We start from the raw sequence: 17,061 nt of genomic DNA on the forward strand, positions 1-17,061 counted from the left end.
ATTCTGAAACTAAACATGTGTTGAATATCATCTTTACATTCAAACCATTTGAGGACCAATTTCAATGCTATATATATATTTTAACATTAATAGCTTATGGCAATATGCTTCATAGTTTTTCTGACTGAACAGTTTTATTACTTGGACCTAGGATTTTTTTGGCAGTTATGAAAATTGCTAAAGAATAGCTGCTGCTGAATAAAACATTTCTCCTGAGATGATCTGTGACATTTTCAAATATATTTGTTTTGGCAAGCCGTACGAAGGGTGAATTGACACAGTCAGTTTAGAATTTGTTCAAAAACTCAATTCTTCCTGTGATGAAAGGGAGCGTCTCAGTGTAGTTTACCTGGAATAAAATGCGAACAATTGACGAATGGATGTATTTGAGTGTCCCAGAACAGTGTGAAATCGAGCCAGGCCCTCAGTCTTATCACGTAGTCACGAGGGACAGTGTGCCAAATAAAATCACTGGCAATTATGTCAAGGAATCCGGCCAGAAGATTAATTGTGTTGTAGTTGAAGAGTTCTAAATCTAGTGTGGCATATATCATAAATGAATTTACAATAATATGCTTCAACTTGATTAAGTTACTTGATACACCTGCGTTTCTTTTCCTACAATTTTCCTTCCCGGTTATACACACCGAAAAGCACTCTGGTTGTGTTTTTTTTTTTTGTAATGGCCGCCGTTCGGGTTGTTTGGATTAATGCCCCCACACACATTGGTTGCACGTGCTAAGATACTTTAATGTGGCACTTCAATCTTTCGCTGCAGTGAGTGCTGTTACTGTCTGTCACCCTCAATGAGTCTGACAAAGCACAATCCCAGGGGAAAAAACTCAGTTCCCTCTTGTTTTTTTCAGGATGGACGGCTACTGTTGGCTATACTGGACGCTGAGCTGTCAGTCCGAACAGGGAGCCCATTACTGGACCGACTCCATACCCAAATGAACCGCCAATGAGCAGCCATCGGGTTCCAGAAAAGCGGCAGAGGGCGGAGCGCGCGCGTCCATCACCTTGAAGGTCAGATTAAAACAAGAATACCGGGTCTCTCCCGCTCCATTCCTTTCTTGTTGTTTTTCCAGTTAGGGCGATTGCAGCAAAGTAATAGGCAATGTGTCAAATGTTTAATCAGCCATATGTGCTCGAAACAGCATTACCGAATTGCATTCCCGCTTTGTCCAAAGTTAATTTTACCAGTGCCTCTCCACTGCAAGGCTTACATTCAATGTGTAACAGTACTGTGTCTCTGGCCCTGTTCGGTCGGCGCTTGTGTCTGTAAAAATAATAAAGGTGTGTAGTTATATTAAGGTATTAATGTCGTACACTAGTTCAATTGCAATAAATACATGAAGGGATTGAATACATTTTTTACATTTTTATGTGGGAGAGATAGAGATCTCTCTAATGATCGTTATGTGAATTGATATTATGATTGTATTTGTGTATGTGCATATTCAGTCTATCAAATTAGGATATTGTAAAAATATTTTATGTGAATCTTTCTTATTAGGTATTCATATGAAATATGCATTTCATGAATGTAGTGCAACATAATTTTATAATAAATCCTTTTTAATATACATAGAGGAAACAGAACTTTGTATGTTTTTTAGATTTAATTACTCCCTGGTACATTTTCGGTTCAGTGCACTCTGTTTGATCATAGGTTGACAAAGTAATATATAGCACAAAAGGGATCCTTCTGGTTTTTTTGTTTTAGTTTGTACACCCAAATACAGCCACAAGGACCATTAGTGACCTTAACGAGAAATAAAGAAAAATTATATCTAATGGGAAGATATTTTTCTAAACGAAATTTAGGACACAATATTTTTGTATGACATTTTTTTGTAGAGGATATTATGATGTTTACATATTTTATTTCGGATGCAAAGGCCCATATCTATGTGTTTTATGGATCTTTGCATCCAAAATAAACATTTTAAACGACAAACGATATTCAGATGTGCAACCACACACACTTTAGAAGCGTCACAGCACTTATGAAACAGGATATTGTACAATACGGCAGGCATACTGAACCAGGCTTTCCCATTAAAAGTGGTGTGCCCGCACTGGCATATTATGTATGCCAGGATAGCACAGTTTTATATTATTACTTCACAGGGGTGATCATTTTGTGAATGATATTTAGCACAATATGTTAATGCATGGTGACATTTCAGCTGATATTCTGCTACCATGGCTCTACAGATTCCTCACATACAAACAAAAAAATAGTGTTTGATTTTTGTCAACCCCTTCTGTCTCTCAAGCAGCACCAACAATTACCATTCTCTACTCCCCCCAACAAATCGGCATTGGCTCTATTCCCCTACAAAGCAGGACATGGACCTCTGGCATTCCCTGCTCCCCGGGAAGTCAGCAATCTCCACTCCTACCATAGATGTGTAAAAAGCCATATATTCTGAGCTGTCACCGAGCCACTTATCATGGTGATGGGCCCCTCAAGCACAGGTTGATCCTTTGATGATCATGAGGATATACTGCCTTGATACATGAGACACTACAACTAAATAGAATGACATCCACTCTTTCATCCTAAATGACAATTCCCTTTTAGGACCCAGATGACATTCACCTTCTAGACTTCCTTCAGCCATTCATTCTAAAGAAAACTCCTTATGAAGTGCCCCATTAAGACTTCAGAAGGGATGCATTACTGTGGGTGAATTATGTGTTAGATTTTGGTTTACAGCAGCAGCGACATGTCCGTACATGTTGAGGGTCCATGACCCCCACCTTTTTCCAGGCAAGAAGAGCGTCTGTCAGGCTGAATAAAGGTCAGCTGGACAAGCACTCTTCTGGTTTAGGTCAAGCAGCCAGGAGCTACGCATGGGCTAAAAGTGCAGCCTCCTGGCAGGCTGAGCTGAACGTTGCCAGATTGAGGTTTTCACAGCCCTGGGGGAGTGACCTCCTCAGCCTGGCAAAAATGCTCCAAGGCCCTCCCCTTGTGACACAGAGAAGCTTCACCTATTGCCTCAGACCTTGGCAGTCTGTTTTAAGCCCTGAAGTGCCCGTGGCCGAGTGTCAATCAGTGACACCTCATCACAGAATTGGGTGGGGTCGGCAGTCTCACTGATCCCATCCCACTCTGTGACAAGATTTGGAATGCTGCCTTCCCCCTGAACGGAGTCCCAGGACCAGTGGACTTCACCCCCAGCTCCCCAAAGTCTTTTGGAAGTGCCTGCTGCTGTTGTGGGGCCTTCTGAGGGACTGCGTGTCGCAAGGAGCTGGAAGCGCGACGCCAGGAAGAGAAGCGTGCCGCCGTCGGAGCTGTTGCCGTTGCATCTCGCAGAGAGTGTCGCCGCTGCAGCATCGCATCAAGCGGAAGCGTCTCGCATCATTCGGAAGTGTCTCGCAACGCCGAAGAAGCGTGTCGCCATCGCAGCCATCGTAGCTGTCGCATTGCACCGCATCGAGAGGAGAGTCTCGCATCGAGGAGGGAGCGTGTCGCTATTGCAGCCATTGTAGTTGTCGCATTGCACTGCATCCAGAAAAGCGCCTCGCATCCACGGAGAAGCGTGCCGCCGTCTGAGCCGCTGTTGCCGCACCTCGCAGAAGGGGTGTCGCCGCTGCAGCATCGCATCGAGCGGAAGCGTCTCGCAACGTCGGAGAAGAGTGCCGCTGCCAAGGCCGCTGTCGTCGCATCTCGTCAAGGGTGACGCTTCTGTAGCTGATGCATAAGTAGAGCCTTCTCGCAACATCGGAGAAGCGTAACGCATCTGGAAGATCCCATCTTTATTTCTTTTGCACCAAGAACTTCAACGCATCTGCATCGCTGCAACACTTTTGTTGCCCTGCGTGTCCCATCTAAGGTACATTGACTTAAAGTGTCGCATTTAAGAACTTAAGAGAAACTAAGCAATCTTCTACCAACTAAGCAACCGTATCGTGTATTTTTAATCGTTTAATGGTCTGGTGAGAATCCTATATAAAGAATCCTTATTTTTAATATAAATACCTGTGTGGTGTCCATTTGTAGTGTTGTCACTTGGTTGCTGTATGTGTTCACAAATGCTTAACCTATAACGCTCTGAGATAAGCCTTGTCTGCTTGCGCCAAGCTACCTAGAGGGTGAGCAGGGGTTATTTTAGGAGTGTACCCCCTTACCCTGACTAGAGGAAAGGTTCCCTGCTTGTCACAAGTACCTACCTGTGCCAACCAGAGAACCCGGATTCTAACACATAAGAACAGAATTAGGAACGAATATTGACAATGAGATGTAGGAATAGTTATTTTATCTATGACATTAGGCAATAGCAATAAAACATAAACCACTGTCTTGGCTTCTTCGTGATGCTGGTTCTACCACCATTCTCTTGACAAACGAGTCTCTTGGAGGGTTTGTGTAAATGGTATTTGATCATGACATAAGCACACGGATTCGATCCTGTTTAGACTTTCTCATTGTTTGTTCAAACTGACACATATGACAGAGAAATGGCCTCTCTGATTCAATGACAATAAAGCTACTGAAAGGTTTATTAGAAGGAATATGCAGCCGATTTAGAGTTTTGTGAATGGGGTACTTCATCACAAACATGTCTGAATACTCTTGTCCACCAAATCCTCTGTCTGAGTCCACCTGCCTTAGTGGGAGTCCGACAGACTGTCAGCTTTCTGTCGAAAGTGCCCCTATTGGCCCCCTCAACAGAAATCTTACTCCTAATGCTAGCAGTTGAAGTAAGAGCATCTTACCACCAACCCTATTTAGGGCAGACAACCTGATGCCCTTTTGTACTGTCCGTCACCATCACAAAAAACTTGGCAGTCATGGATATTAAAATTAACAAATGGCCACAACAATCAGGGAAAAAACTCTCTAGGGGTAGAGGGTTATTTGAAGGTTGTTTTCGAATAATAAAAAGTATGGTGGATGGTGGGAAAAACCAACAGTGCATGTCCACCAAACCTTTTTGTACATTCAGAGAATCCCCAGGGACATTGTTTTCCCTGAAGGTAGAGATCAGCGTTTGGCTGGCCATGATCTTTACGTTTGGCAAGGAGTAGTCCGTCAGGAGGCAGACGAACTATTTCCCACCAAACTCTAAATCAGACCCATGGCGTTTTTCAAACATTATATCCAAAAGTATTGCTGTTTGCTTCTCTTTGTGTGAATTACTCACTGGTTAGGCACAATGGATTGAATGTAGCATCAGACCTTGAGGTGGAAAGTAATTGCTCCAGACCCATGCTAGAGAAAAAAACTGAATGGTTTCCTTCAGGCCTCTTGCACTGTAGGGAAAATGTTAGGGCTTCAAAGGAGTGATGTGTAAAATCTGCTATTCCTCTACCAAGTTTAGAAATTTCACTAATTTATGCTTTTGGCATGAAATATGGTTTGCTGATATCACAATGTTAGAGCAAACTTTGTGTCAAAAAGTCGCACAAGATAATGGCAACGGGATAGTATGAAACGAAACTGTCTGTAGGTGAGGCCTTCCTTCAGCATGATCCACACCTTGATACCCATCGCTCCAGGGCAGTTCCACTACATCCAATATAATCCAATTTATTGCTGATATACAAGTAAGTTAGATTTAAGGAAGTTTTGTAACTCAGATTTCAAACACAGAAAATTGAGGATTACCGGTACAATACCAGATGTTCCTGGGAGAGGTAAGTGGTGTGCCCCTACTGCCTCTCTTTTGTGCAATTTTTGCCTGCTTAACATTAAGAACTACATTGGTCCCAATCCACTCATTTCTGACATATTTGTGTCACTGAGTATCCTCAAATAAAATGCCTCCATGTGTTCCTTTGCACCATTTGTTACCATGTCTTCATCGCTATAGCCCTCATTACGAGTTCAGAGTTACATTCCGATTCCTGTGCAAACCTGTGTTTGCACAGAGATCAGAATTACAAGTTGTGTGATAATTATTACACTTTCGTAGTTTTCCCCATATAAATTCTGACAGGTCAGTCCTGCCAAAATTGGCCTGTACATGGGGACTTTGGTGTGGTAAGCACCAACATTTGCATGTTGTTCCTGCAAAATCTTGTAACCAGGTGATGTTACACCAGATATATTCCAACTCTGCAGAGTCAGACTTTATCAGATGCGATAAATATCACACAATTTATGAATTTATGGGCCACTCATAATGAGGGTCTCCTTGTGAAAGACTTAGCTGATTGCTTTTGGGATTCAGAGAGAGCTCTGCATTGCACAGGACTGTAGTTCTTGTTATATCCTATGAGACACTAGATAGCCACGTGTGAGAAGCATCCCGCATCTCTCTTCCTCTGACTCCTCTACATCAGCTACACTGCCTTAACTGTCCACCTATCCAAATATAGTTTGTATGATATATTTATTTCATTGGAGAGCATGGCGGCTGAGATGGGCTGAAAGCTGGACCAAATAATGACAGTCTCTTTGCCTGCTACTGTGGCCACATATACATACATATACAATATTGTAAGTACACAATCTATCCACCTCTGCCTGCCACAGATTGCATCAATGAGAGCCACAGTTCAAAATTAATAATCCCTCACAGTCTTCTGTCTTGTCACACTGACTGGTATAAAAATGGGTGTTATGTGGTCATTGCAAAAGATCCGTGCCCACTACACTGCAACGTACGCATTCGATAATTGATTGTGGAACACAGACATTACCTTGGTGACCAACCTCATCTACAGAACTCGGGATTAATGCTATTTTAAACTGACTCTAAGCCACTGCCTGTCACCTGGTAGGAGAGGCTGGCACACTTGTCATTACCAAATCATTTTATTTTCCATTATAAAGGTTTGCTTGCTCATTAGTTAGGGACAAGTGGACATTTTTGTGGCCTTATCATGACTGTTGTTTGTTACATCCCCAGGCATAACTTACTCTCAGCTTCTAACCAAGGTGTTCCACCTTTGGAAAGGGGTCAGACATGAGCTCACTACTATTATTTGCCTTGCAGTGGTGCTCACACATTCTTAGGATAGCTCCAATCACCTTTCAGCAGCTGTCAGTTTTTGATGTTGCTCTAGCCAGCAGGATGCAGGACCAGAATGCCCTGTAGCCAAACAAATCTGTCTGTACAAAGAGGTAACGTTTAAATGATGTCCCATTTACAATGGGTTTTCCTGCAGGTAATGTCCTTGAATATTATGGAGAGGAAAAAGATCTAAGAAAGATTTGTGGATATAAGAGCACAGTTGAATGCAAGTCTAACTTCCCTTTTTGTTCTGATGATTCCCCTTGGTTTGATAACCCTTTGACAATAAGGAAGTAATGACAGTTTCACTAATTATGTGCAAGAAGGCCTAATTACAGTCTCATAGAATGCCACATGACTTAAGCGCTGCTTAGAAGCATTCAACACTGTTTGGTTTTTCCACAAATTTTAGATCATTGCACTGCAAGAAAATTTGTAGGCTAGACCCATAATCATGACTTTGTATGTCTTGTGCTATGAAGGGACAAATGGGTCATTCTCTAGCCTGTCTATTTTCAGCCATTTCATAAAAAATGAGGGTCAAGACAGCACATGTAATTTATCATTCCAGCCAAGTCATAGCAGTCCACACATTCCCCAGACAGTCCAGGGAAGCTATTGCAATAAATATTTATTTTCTGTCAGGAAACTAATCTGAAAAAGGGATGGATCAACTGGAGCACATAGTAGATGCATTTGCCATACATTATTGTGAAGTTGCTGTAGTTGTCAATGGGAATTTCAACTCAAAGGTGTCATGAACAGTGCCTTGGATCGTTTGATTCATTTATATAATGAAGAATGGAACATCCCAAACCCAGAGAGCAGGATTTCTAAATTGGATAATAGTTTGGATTTCTACATTGAATGATATTAGCTAAGCTTTACAAAATATCCTTTGTTTTAAACATAGAATGATAAATGGCAGCATTAGGAGAAATGTTGCAAGGCAAGACACCCGGATAGTGAGAGATAGTTCTCTATTATGTACACTATGGTGAACCATTTATGTAAGTTTGCAAATTTTCCAAGTTTTGAGAATTTAACTCAATCTAAGATTGATCACAGTACACAATGTATGTTTTAAAAAGTTGAGACTAAACCCAAAACACATACAATTCTGATATCCTGACAGAATACTGTCGCTGTATGTCCAAAATCTATCTTGTTTGGGGAGACTAATTAACTCTAAGAAAGCCAGATTGATGTGGTCTAAGATAGGGAAAGCCTACTTACTGAATATAAATTAGCAATTATTACTGTATATTTCTGTCACAAGGGAAAGGAGTTGGCCTACCGGCTAGGGCGCTCGGCCTCGGACCTGGGGAACTGGGTTCGAGTCTCGGTAATGACGCTGAACATTCTGTGATTCTGGGCAAATCACTTAATCTCCCGTGCCTAAAAAAAATGAATGTGTGTCCTCATGTAACATAACTGGTGCTATGTAAAGTGCTCTGATACTAGATTGGATTCGGGTCAAGTTCGCGCTATATAAAACTCTTGAAAAAAAAAATGTTGATCAGTAGAACTTTAATGTGGGGGACAAAAATGGTTTGTTAAGGACTTAGGGATAAGAAGAAAGCATCGTAAAGCAAATATGAGCCATTCAGAGAGAGATTTAGATTATCACAAAGAGGTAAATGGCAAGAAATAAAATAAGGTTGAAAGAGTCTGATTCAAAATAAAAAGCACTCATTATACACCCTGCTGGGAAAATGATGATAGTCTTTGATGGCACTACCATAGATAAAGATACTACTACAATTATTTCTATCCCAAGATGATGTTCAGAGGAAATATTGTCAGATAGATGTATTCTATTTATATTGTATGTGTCTAAGAAAAACTTGTGAGGGCGTCAAAATCTGTTTTTATTCACGAATGTGGATATTGCATCCAATCTGCAAAGTTGCTGTTATTGAGGGAGTAGTGCCTGATGCTTGAATGGGCTCTCGATTTATGTCATCTACAAACTGTTCAAAAGACAACAAACCTACGGGCATGTCTATGTGTTAAATCCTGCTAGTGAGGCACTTGCTAGGAAATGTAATCAGTAGTTTGAAGGATTGGAAAAGGATAATTAAATCTTACCTTTGCCTCACATAAACGTTTGTGTTACGCACTCCACTGTTGCTAATAGTTCAATTCTAACTAACATGGCAAAAGTATCACTTTCCCATCCCTCCTATTAAGGGTTCCTCAAGTTGTCTCATGATATTGTTAGGACAAACCTTTGGACTAGGATTTTACATTTTTATTGAATGTTCCACTGAGGTCCTTCTAATTAAGTTTCTAGGTCCACAGAATGTATTCCAGAAGGTTGCAAAGCAATGGCTGTTCATTTTTCCATGAATAGTGCAGCAAAATTCTTGGAAATTCAGCACAGGATTTTATTGACATAAGCAAAATATTATATTGATGCAAAGCAACAGTGATCACCCAAAATATAAATTGAAATAGCACACCCTTTCAATATAATTTTTTTTTTTGTTATTGATCATTTCTCAACAAGAAGAAACAAACATCACAAGGAAGTACAGTACATGGCATACAGGTCGGTATCTATACACTACACAATGATGAAGAATCCATTGGGGGCAGTTCAGGATTACTCATACAATCATATAAATGGTATTTCATTCAGAATATAAGGAAATGGACAGAGACAAGGGAGTACAGTGCAACACAGTCATATAGTAAACATGTCCATCACATTACCAGAAATAACAGGAGATTAGATAGTAGGCACAGACAGCAAGTAGGTCGTGAGGGGTGACCAAATGTCCCGTGGCCTCAATGGTGTGGGCAGCACTTCAGCATAACAGAGCAGCTGATCTCGACAGTAGGTTAAATCCTGCAACCATAATTTGGTAGTGGGGGCCAGTCTACTCTCCCAACACATAGAGACCCTCCGCTTGGCCATCAGCGACGCAATAGCCACAAACCTTCTGCAGGAGGCCTCGACACCGGCAGCAAGACCTAGGAGACATAGTTGAGGGGTACAATCCAAAGGAAGCCCAATCATCAGGCGTATAATCTTTACTACAGATTCCCAATATGAGAACACCTTGAGACAAACCCATGCCAAGTGGTAAAAATCAGCGTCAGGGGCCCCACAGCGTCTACAGGTAGCAGAGTCTCGCAGACCATATCTGTACAATATGGCAGGTATATAATATAGCTGATGTATATCTTTAAAGTGAACCATTCGCAGATTTCCAATAGCTGTTAAGTGCCCTGTCAGGCAGCAACAGTCCGCCCACTCGTCCTCAGCTAAAGCATGTGGTAAAACTGCATTCCATTTATTCAACGCCGCTACACCGGAGGGAGATACCTCCTTCTGTGATATCCGATATAATCTAGTGACCAGTTTAACCCTAGAGGGAGTAGTGTATAAAAATTGCAGTGCTTCTAGTGTGGGCGGCTCATCAGGAAATTGCGAGTACAGCACGCGCATGGTCGACCTCCGTCTGGTGTAAATGAAGAGGTGCATAGCAGTGATAGGACCTTCAGCAACCAGAGATGCTGAGGTAATGAACTGGCCTCCAGAAAACACATCCTTCATGGTCACCAGGTTCATGTCTCTGAGGGTCCGCAGAGCGCCCACCTCAGTGGTAACCGAGAGACCTGTATGATGAAGTAGAGGCATACTGGGTGCATAAAGTGGTAGTTTCTGTGCCCGCCTACCCAACTCCCGCCATGCTTTAACCGTGGTCTGAACTGTGTAAAACTCCCCCCTTTTCGAACACTGTGTGAGTGTTAACAATCATGGCCTTGAGTAGTATGGGGTGCACTGCTCAAGCCTCGACCGCCACATGGGGAATGTGGCAGGGTCATGTTGCCAATAGTACGCAAAGTGGGCTTGTGCGCACAAATAGTATAACTGGAAGTCAGGTGACGTAAAACCACCCTGCTCGTAAGGGAGCGTAAGTGTTTCCCACTTGAGGCGAGGCTTTTTACCCCCCCCCCATGCTAATGTAATTAAAAGTGATCGAAGGGAGTTAAAAAAGTGACTTGACAAATGTATCAGAATATTTATGAATAAATACAGAAAGCGGGGGAGTATTACCATTTTCATTAACGCTATATGGTCAGCAAAGGAGAGGGGCAGCTTACTCGAGCGGGTGACCTGCTCCTCGTCTGCCACCCTCCCCATAGTATCTGGCCTTGCTTCTCCGAGACATGTGACGTATCTCCTGGTCTGCCACTTCGTTATATTCTGCAACTTTAACTTCAATGAGTGCAAGCACAGAAGGGTCAGGTGCGCTTTCATATCGCTGTTCCAACCCCTTCAACTCACGCTCCAGTGTAGACATGGTGCCCCTGAGTGATCGAAGAACCCCTTCTTGGAGACCAATACAAACCCCACATATAGTCACCTTGAAGGCCTCCCATAGTGTCCCCACTGTGTCAACCGACCCATTATTGTGTGTGAAGTAGTCAGCAATGGCCTCCCGAACACCCTCACAAAATACCAGGTCTAGCAAAGCGGAGGGCTGGAGCCGCCACTGGAAATGGGAGGGGGAGTGTGAGCCAGCAAGGCCATACGAAGATGCACGGGGGAATGATCCAATAGTGTTCTGGGCAAGTGTTCAAAATGTACTATCCAGTCATTTGCATCCCGGGTCAGTAACCAGAAATCTATACGGGACCAGGCAGGACTGGCATAGGAGTGACAGGTACCCTCCCTTTTACAAGGATGACGCAAACGCCAGACATCCACAAGCCCCAGTGTCAGCATACCGTCCTTCAGCGTAGTTGCTTCCTTCTTGGGAGGCTGGTCAGTTGTAGACACTCTGTCCATAGTGGGGTCCAGTGTCACATTAAAATCGCCCCCACATATAACAGTGGAAGGGGGCAGCTTATAGAGTTTCCCCCATAGGTTGTCATAGAAGGCGGGATCGTCAATGTTGGGACCGTATACATTAACTAACACCAGAGACTTACCATACAATGTTCCCTGCACTATTATGTATCTCCCACCATCATCCTCCTCTACGGAGAGTGGTACAAAGGGGGTGCCTTTTTTAATGAGAATCCTTACCCCCCGAGCATAGGAGGAGTAGGAGGCAGCGAGCCTTACCCCAGCCCATCTGGTAGCAACAGTAGATACCGCCTACTTGGTAAGATGTGTCTCCTGTAGGAGAGCAATTCGGATATGGTGACGCTCAAGATAGAAAGCACCTGGCGCACTTTTCTCGGATTGTTGAGCCCCCTTACATTCCAACTAAGCCAAGATATCGTCTTGTCGTTGGAGTCAGTCATGTCCTGTCCGTGAAATGCAGATTCCTGTCATAATGTCCATAAAATGTCCCCATCATTACCATACCGTAACCACAGTGTACTGCCAATGTACAATCCATAACATAGCGATCCCTAACAGCCCATCCCACCCACTCCAGCAGTGTAAGCCTGCTGTGACACCCCCAAAAGCAACATAGAAGAAAGAACCCCAGAACATGTTGCATAGTTGACAAACCATACAAGTAGGATCTCCAATCAAAAAGTAATGCGACCAAGACACGGAAATGTGCCAAAACCTAGAGAACAACTTTGTGGGGATTTCCCATTCAGAGAAGCGCTAGAAGCCACTGGCACCCCGTGAAGTACAGGGTGGGTCGAGACTTAAAGGATTGGGCCATCCAAAGCAGGTCTCATGAGCAGCAAGGTGGCCCCTTACATTATAACGACAAAGAAAGCCCTCAAGCTACCAGCAATGATCTCAACAATCGTTTCATTCCAATCGGCAAAGGCAATGTAGATTGAGAAAAGCAAAGCAGTCATAATAGGACACAGTGATATATATACATTGCACCTCAAATCAACGGAGGTGTGATAAGCTAACATGTGGAGACAGCCAAACCAATAACATGCATGGCAAGTGTATAGTAGACAATGCAAAAGGATACCAGGCTCATCCACTCAACCATCAGAGTCAGAGTCCCCCACTTTTTCTCGTCGCGGTGAGCGACGCTCCAGCTGCCGAGTGTATTGAAGTGCCTCCTTAGGTGTCAAGAAGATGAGGGCCTTCCCGTTGTGCTGAATGTGTGGGCGTGCATGGTAAAGCATCGCATATTGGATGTTCAGCAATTGCAGTTTTCTCTTCACAGCATGGAATTCCCTGCGCGCCTGCTGTACCGCCACTGTAAAATCAGGAAACAGCTCCTCCTTCATTCCCTGATAATTTTGACTGCCCTTCTCCCGCGCCAGACGTAGCGCAATGTCTCGATCGCGGTAATTCAGCAGTCGAGCTATAATAGGTCGGGACGGCGCTCCCGGAATAGGCCGGGCAGCCAAGGAGCGATGAGCTCTTTCAACAATGAGAACTTTCGAAAAATGTTCCGCCCCTAACAGAGAGGTAAGAAGCGTCTCCACGTATAGCTCCATGGGCCCAGTGTTGGTCGACTCTGAAATGCCAGTGATTCGCAGATTGTTCCTTCGAGACCGGGCCTCAATGCCCTCATTTTTAGCTCTATTGACCTTCAAGAGCTTTTCCAAACTCGCACATGAAGTACTGACTGCCTCAACCCGATCCTCAACGGTGGAGATGCGTTGTTCAGCCTCGGCCAGCTCTGCGCCATGTTTGTTCAGTTTGGACGCCATGGTGTCCATACGCAGATTCAGGTTATCAATTTTTGCATCAATTGTGTGGAGGATCTGCTGCATGGACATCATCAAGCGCTCCAGCTTAGCCCCTGAGCCCTGTTCAAGATCAGTTTCGGTGTCCGACGCATTAGGAGTGTGAGATTTAGGGTTTTTCTTGGCTTCAAAATTAAGCTTGCTTTGTTGCTTGTCCGTTCGCCCCATGGCTGGTCAGGAGAGCTGCCAGGCATATTCGGGAGGAACTAGTTCCGTCGGATAGTGCCAGGCGGTAACAGCCAACGTTTCAAAATGTCCTCATCAGAACCCTGTATTGTAGGATACCGGGGGATTAAATGAGGCGGCGAACAGTGTAATGGCGCCAACACCAGGAACCACAGGATGCAAGCCGCAACACAGTACTGCCAGGCATCCACAAATAGGGCCTCTCAGAGGCACAGCAGCCCGCCGGCAGGCCAAAGTCCACAGCACAATGCGGGCGTCAGGGGAGCACACACTATAGGAGTAAGAGAATGTCGGCGCTCCGTGAGGCCCACCCTCCGCAAGCACCCACACCGTGCGGCCAAAAATTGCGGAGTCAGGCAAGCCAAAGTTCAGCACGCGCTTCCAGCGCCAATGTCTGTAACCCCACACAGTAGGCACCACGTCTTGGTTACTCAGGAGAGCGCACAGTGAAGCACGAGCAGGCAGCAGCAGAGCCCAGAAAATTGACGGCCCCAAACAGGAAGACGAGGTGAAGGCAAACTTGTGAGGCTCAGTACAAAAGGCCCCAGTTTACATTAAGGGGTAGCGCGGTGACACGCAGCAACCCCGGCGGCAGCACAGTAGGCCGATCAAGCCCTGGGGGGGAACATCCACCTCACCTCTATGTAGTACGGGAAGGCAGGAGTGGCCGCCACAGCCGGCGGGGGGTGACGCAGCCGCCAGGGCCACACAGCAGCCGCCGAGAACGGCAGAGGAGGGTCCTCCGATCTCCTTCACAGCCCCTCCACTCCCAGCCGGGGATCGCGGCCGCACACCGGGGGCCAGTCAGGCACAGGGCGGGGAGCCCGCCTCCACACTACAGGGCCGCAGCCTCCAGCGGCACACAGCACCGCAGGGCAGCAGTCACCGGAGCAGCCCGAACACAGCACCACAGCACCACAGGGGACACCCCGCCTCACAGCCGGAGAAGCGCCGCACTCGAAACAAGGACAGCAGCAGCTCAATTGTTAGGCCGTTAGGGAGTGCAAAGCGATGTCGCCATTTCACGCTGGAACCAGATGAGGGACAGGAATACGGTCACGAGGCAGCTATTCCCAACAGAAGTACATCAAAATGATCCGCAGGCGGTAAGGGGTGCGAATCTGTGCAGTGGAGCCTCGGATGGCGCTGATTAGACAGGATAATAGGCGGATTGGAGTCTTGGCCAGCAGAGCAGCACTAAAGTGCGGCAATCTTGCTCCGGGCACTCTAGAGCCCCCCCCTTTCAATCTAAAACATGGGTGCTAAGTAGCACAATAGTGCAAAATAACATCTATGGTCAGTTTCTATATTCCATTTTACACATTTTTATACATTGCTATATTGCACTTTCACATAAAAACCCTCTTATCTTCTGGCCTACATGAACCTATATCCCAATTCTGTAAGGGGATGAGTGACAGTCAAATGCCTATAATACGGGTGATAAGTATCAATATTTGGGCTTTATCTGTCTTCTTGTACATGATCAGCACTGTCTCTGGCCCTTCACAGATTGCATGTCCTCCAATGGGAAACAACCTTTACAACGCAGTCATTACATCGCAACATCCTTCAAAACGCATGTCACTACAACGCAGGCATTACAACGCATACCATTACAACGCATGACACTACATCACATGTCACTACAACACAGGCATTACAACGCATACCATTACAATGCATAGTACCCCTACACTATCCAACACGTACCCTACTGTTGCACCCTCTGGAGTTAGAATAGTAATTTTTACCCCTACACTATCCAACACTTACCCTACTATTGCACCCCCTGGAGTTAGAATAGTAATTCTTACCCCTACACTATCCAACACTTACCCTACTGTTGCACCCACTGGAGTTAGAATAGTCATTTTTACCCCTATACTATCCAATACTTACCTTAAATACAATGTAATGGTATGCGTTGTAATGGTATGCGTTGTAAAGTTATTATGCGATGTAATGGAATGCATTGTAAAGGTAGTTTCTAAAAATGCGATGTAGTGTCATGCGATGGAATGGAATGTGTTGTAAAGGATGTTGCGACGTAAAAACTGCGTTGTAAAGGCATGCATTGTAAATGTATGCATTGTAACGTCATACACTCCCTCCAATAGACTAAACTTAACATTAGTAAAATAGAGTTTGTAGATCTCTCTAGGAAAATGTGTTATCTGCCTATATAGGCATAGCTACAGCATTCTGGGCAAGATGACGAGTTTTCTGTTTTGATAATGCAGCCCAAAATTTCTAGTTTCATTTTAAGTTCCCAGTTACAGCCTACTGCCCATTTTGCCTGATTTTGAAAATAGACAATTGCTGTATTTTTATGGTGCACCACATAAGTTGGACAGAAATCACTGGTGTAAAACCTTGCATATTCGCCTGGATGGGCCCCACCAGTGTTCGTGTGGTTGGTTTCATTGATTTTATTACAGTGCTCTATATAGGTTGCGCTGAATAATGCTGCCTGGTATGTTTCGAGATCAAAGAAATGCAACTATATTCTCACTGTTGTATGAAGGTTCAATGTCTCTGCCTCTTCAAAACAGAAGTCCTTTCAAAACAGTTTCATTGATATATGAGGTGGTGCACTTCGCCTCTCCTCTGTATGGCTCTCATGTAATCCCAGATTAATAGAGTGACTCCTCGAGTGATCTAGCGTACACTTAATTGTGCCATATTAAAAAAATCTCTCCTAAACCTATTCTTAAAAACTCAGTAATAATTGCATCCTGTCAAGATGTTCTTGAAAGCTTTCTTATTTAGCCTCTTTGCTGACAGGCCTTATTTTTAAATTGCCAAAGCTTACCCAAATAGGAGGACTATGAGAAGTAAGTGAAATCCTCTTTCCAGTGATACTGCCACTCTCATTTGTTATGCTGCCAAACGTCTTTTAGAGGCAGGATACACTCTTTTTTAGAGTGAATACTGACTTTCTTATGGTCTGATTTAGAAAAGGGTGATAACTGAGTATTTAACAAAATGACAATACTGTACCTTAAGTATTTGCCTTAATGCTGGATGGATAGAGACACCTTCATCTGAAACATTCAATCAGCCATGGTGTGGTGGCTAGTGTACCAAAAATAGTGGTGGAGAAGCCTCCTAATTCAGGGTCACAGCTTCACTATTATGTATGACAGACTTTCAAGGTATATATGGTATATGAAACAGGGTAGAGGGGTGTGAAACCCTTCTCGAGCAGCAACCTCCATCCCTGTCAAGGTGGAGTTATGGCAAACCCCAAATCAACTTTTAC

General features: G+C 44.2%; 1 protein-coding gene across 9 annotated transcripts in view; it reads left to right on the forward strand.

Moving 5' to 3' along the window:
- The window catches only part of LOC146798382 (leucine-rich repeat and fibronectin type III domain-containing protein 1-like protein), a 2,623,090-nt gene that overhangs the window by 1,280,617 nt on the left and 1,325,412 nt on the right, over window positions 1–17,061 (forward strand). For all 9 annotated transcript variants that reach the window (XM_085625642.1, XM_085625645.1, XM_085625643.1 and 6 more), the window contains one exon: window positions 867–1,026. The gene's annotated coding sequence lies outside the window, so the exon portion shown is untranslated. The remainder of the gene's footprint in view (window positions 1–866; window positions 1,027–17,061) is intronic.

The sequence above is a fragment of the Triturus cristatus genome, chromosome 9, assembly GCF_964204655.1.
Source record: "Triturus cristatus chromosome 9, aTriCri1.1, whole genome shotgun sequence".
Taxonomy (NCBI): Eukaryota; Metazoa; Chordata; class Amphibia; order Caudata; family Salamandridae; genus Triturus; species Triturus cristatus.